This window comes from Astatotilapia calliptera, chromosome 9, assembly GCF_900246225.1.
Source record: "Astatotilapia calliptera chromosome 9, fAstCal1.2, whole genome shotgun sequence".
Taxonomy (NCBI): Eukaryota; Metazoa; Chordata; class Actinopteri; order Cichliformes; family Cichlidae; genus Astatotilapia; species Astatotilapia calliptera.
Genome location: NC_039310.1, coordinates 25,907,275 through 25,912,188, shown reverse-complemented (window position 1 = coordinate 25,912,188; position 4,914 = coordinate 25,907,275).

Sequence of the window (4,914 nt, the reverse complement as noted above, 5' to 3'; positions counted from 1 at the left end):
TGTCTGGTCATTTATATTTTTATGTTCTGAAACATTTTTGCAGATCAACACATTTCTTCTTGACAACAATAGAGGTGCAACTGAAGTAACTTACCTCTGAAGAAAAGCTGAGCAAAGGGAAGTTGCATGGCTCTACAGTAATGGCTGCTTAATACCATCATACGTCCTATCATAGCTATTACCATATCAGAATGAAAGACATGAAAATTGAAGCTCTCATAGCACAAAACAGCTCAATGGTTCTTATGCAAACTGAAAATTCCAATATTTAAAACCATTTTGAAAGATACCTACAAATACTCTGTAGAAGTACCAACTATTTAGTTATGTACAAGCTGTCCGTCATCCCTAACAACAAAGATGTATTTCATAAGGCAGCTATTAATTGCATAATGTTAAGTGGTGATTATGTGCAAGCTAATAAATCCAATATAAGAGCTATAAAACCTTCAGTGAGTAGAAAGCAGAGATGTTAAATTTTCTATTCTGTGCAAAGACTTCATAAAAAGTTCAACCAACACCTCCAACATGTTCTGTACTGGATTAACTTTTATTTGATTTAATAGATGTAGACATTTTGTATTAGGCACTTTGTTAAGTGCCATGTGCTTTCCAAGACTGCAGTCAACATAAGGAAACAATGCGTCTGCCCTTTTATCTGTGGTCATGACTTTTCTGTACGTGAGAGCAGACAGTTTGTTAACTTTAAAAAAAAAGAAAAAATAGACTTGTAGATCCAAGGTCTGTACAAAACCATAAGCAAGCAACTCTTGTTAACTTTCCGGCGTAGTTTTGACCACAATGATTTAGAGACAGCACATAGCATAACTGCTGCATAATTGTAATCATACGTTTTTCTTATTGACCACCTTTCAGCTCCTAATAATGATGGATGCTATTCATCAAACAAAGTATTTCAGCCTGCTGTTGTGATCAGATTATGATCTAGCAGATAGCAAGTCAATATGGTTATAACAAATGTCTTGAGACACATAAATGTTTCCTACACATCAGATCTTGGGTTAAAATACTTGAAATTCATGATCCATGAAAGACATTTTTTTAGGAGCACAAAATATTTGAATTATAATTTATATAATGTCACATTCACTGCTAAACATAGCAAATATTGCAAAATGTGATTAAAAAAAAGTGTTTTACCACAGGATTTGCAGGGGTACATTTATAGAGCTGTAGACCTTATAGACCTGTTTTAACTTGTCACATTTCTCTCATCTGAATGTGAGAGTGAATGAATAGTGGTATTGTTAAGCGCTTTGGGTTCCTTGAAAAGCGCTATATAAATCCAATCCATTATTATTATTATTATTATTTTTACCTTCCACTTCCTGCCAGGTTGCTGTAACGAATAGTTGTCGGTTCTTAGAAACTACCTGTTCAAACAGAAGTTACGCTGATTTGTTACACCTTGTTGGGAAACAAAGGGTGCTAACCCAGCCCTAGTTCAACTTGTGTCACTTCAACCCGATGCATAGATGCTTGGTACATCTTTCTTCTGCTGTTGATAGATTTAGTTCATTTTGGAAGGGTTTAAACCATTCTAAATACACTAATTTACAGTCATAAATGTTCATCAGTGAATGGAAAGCAGGCCTGTGAAATGATTTTGCCTCTCAAATGAATTTCATTCTTTGACCAGTACAATGAATCAAAGGAAATATTCTGCATTTGGCCTCTAGTGCAGACACATGTGCCCAGTGTGGAGTGATTATTCTTCAACATTTTCATTAAAAGTGTATCGCCATCATGTTTTATGTCTAGCCACTAATTCAACCACAGTGAGCTCCAAATGTGGAGAGAAGAGAGCTGCATTTTTGAGTTTACACTGGCTTTTTGCACAGAAACTATTTTCTCTACCCATCATGCTTCACGCATGATTAGCACGTAAGTGGAGGATGGTTCTGTTGTTGTTCTAATAAAGGTATTTGAATATCATGTGGAATATTAGGTAATAGCATAGGACTGATGGTTAACCAACTGTGGGATTCTGTACTTTATGACTTCGGGTTAAATAAAAGAAGAGAAGAATCCATGCTACTTTTTCTGTATTTGACACGCTGCAGGATATGACCACAGAATCTGAGGTTTGAGGTTGTTTGCGTGATATTTTCACTGATTCCTGATTCTGTTTTTCATTCACTTTTTTAAACATCAGGTTTCTAAACACCGAAATCATAAACAAGATGTGGTTTTCTTGCTGCAAAGTGGCTACATCCATGACCTTAAGTTCAGCTCCAACTTACTAAGGTGCTATCCCATTGTTTGTGGCCAGCTGCTCAAAGATCATCACAACCAGGCTGCAGGCACCAGGTTAATGCAGTAACTTCAAGTCTTAAGCTTTGAGGATGTTTTTGTGCCCCCTGCGAGGCTTGTAAGAGACAGGCCTCGTGTCATGATTCATAATGCATGATGTGTTTTATGGGTCTATTGTGGCTAGAAAGACTAAAAGATTCAAAGTACCGCAATCAATAATGCAGGTGAAATATTGGTATGCAGACAAGATGTGACAGCACTGGCGAACTGCCTGAGGCTTTTTTTTCTTGACCAGTGCCTGCTCTATTAGAAAATGTCCTTTCTTGCACAACATTTTCCCAAACAACAAGCAGACAGTTACTAACGCTGCCTGTGTTTCATGGCTAAACTGTAACTAAAGAGACTTGTTTCAGTTTTTATTCCCCAACACACATTGATGATGTAACTGTCCATCTGGCTTCTTGTAAAGGCCTAAGTTAACCCACTTTAGTACTCTAACTGAAAGAAATGAAAACACCCATGTGCCACTATGAACTGATGTCAGAAATGTGCTGTGGAATGTTTAAAAGAAATCATGAACAGAATTTATTTTAACATGTAGTGCTGGAAAAACCAACATCTAAGGCTATAACCTATATTGATGTTACTTTTTCTTTGTTCGAAATTTCATGTTTTGCATCCATTTTATATTCGGTCTGGATTAGAAATAGATTTGCCCCTTGTTGCCAGGTTGTACACCTTAGGACAGACTGTCACATGTATGTGAGCCAGAGAAGTCACAGCATGACCCTGTATGGCCTTGTGAGGAGAACATAATTCTGTGAAGCTTGGTTGAATCCTGGGGTCCTGACATGTGATGACACCTGCTTTGTTTCTATTATAAGGTGTGGACTTTTGAGATTATGAACCATTTTCAAAGCACGTGTTTTTGAAATGAGTAGGAAATTATTCACGTAATTTATGTCTAATAAGATCCTGTCCTGAGCGTGTTTTTAGTGGTTACCAACTTTGAGCCACTTTTCCAGGTTTAGAGCAATTTCAGTGCATCACTGGCTAGTAGTCATGGACGTGGGTTGAACATTAAAAAAAAAACAAAAATAAAAAACAAAAAAAACCACAAGGCAGCTTTTTTCCCCTCAGGAAAGGAAAATTACTTCTGAGCACAAGGGAATGCATCAGTGACATGGCATACTGCCTAGTTTGTTATAATTACAAGCAAAAGCAGCTCTGAATAGGCATCTTAATGACCAAACAAATTGTTGCATATTTCAAACCCATCTGGATAATTTCCTTAAGGGAAATGTAATTGCCTTCAGAAATGGTGAATGCTATCTCTGTTGCGTGCATGCATACAAACACGCATATAGCACCTGAGATGATACGTAATGACTCTTTAATCACTGCCAATGAAATGGTTTCCTGTCAGGATTAATACAATACAGGTGCACACGCGCCTGTCTTTTGTTTTTCTTTTAATTAGGTATGCAAGAGTTTATTTAGTGTGGATTTGAGACACAATTTACTACACTTTTTTGGGGATATCATGACATTTTTAATGGGGAATTTTTCAAGCAGATATTCAGTACTGTCCAGCAGTGCTGGTTTGTTAAGTACTGTGGAAGGAATTACAGTATTAACCTGCCATCTCTGAAAATGTTGTTCAATAATGTGCTTTAAGAATACAGCACATTACCATGTGAACAAGAGACATCTTCAATTAGTATTTGGCTCCATCTCCTGGAAAACTCCAACAACAACATTCAGATGACGCACTACTTTTGTGATTTTATTTACAATTGTGCAATATATGTGATATTTTATCTGAGGTATGCAGTTTTCTGCAATGCTATCGCCCTGGCGACTATGTAAATGATACAGTACCAAAGTAAAATTGGCATCTAATCTGGTTGAGGGAAACAGAACCTCAACCAGATGTATGCAGATGTATTTAACATGAAATATTTTTTTAGAAGAGTGAAACTGCTGAATGCTTTATTTGTCTATGGCCAGTATTACTTACTCAAAAAAAAAGTATAATTAGAATGGAAAATTCAACTTGAATTTTAATGTCTATGAAAAAATACATAAGATTTGAAAAACTACTAATTTGAACAATCAAAGTTACAACGTCAACACAACTACATAAAAAAACTTGATTCAGTGCATTTGTTTCACACCTATAGTGTTTCAGTCTGGCATTTGGGTTATAAGATTAAGTTTGCAAGGATAGCACACAAGCACCAGAGGGCACTAGAGATCTTTCAACAAGGACTGGGGAGCAGCAAGAAGTCTTCTGATGTCATATGAGCTGTACACTAAGCTAAAGCAGCTCCAATATTTTGTAAACAGGGCATCTTCCAAAATGCAAAACACACAAAGGGAGTTGTTCTGAGTCTATATACATTTTAAACTTAATAGGCTGCACTTGCCTGTCCTGTAGCCTGTTCAGCATAAGCAATATACTGTAGCTGTACTTGGGACAAAGTTGGGTTGCTATATAAAATGGAACAAAATGAATCATTTACAGTTCATTAAAGCTTATATCTACGTAACATTCACACAAAAACAAAATATTACAAGTTGGGGCTATTCTTAGTTATAGTTATGTAGTTTTTAATAAATACATGCCATTTGATGCTG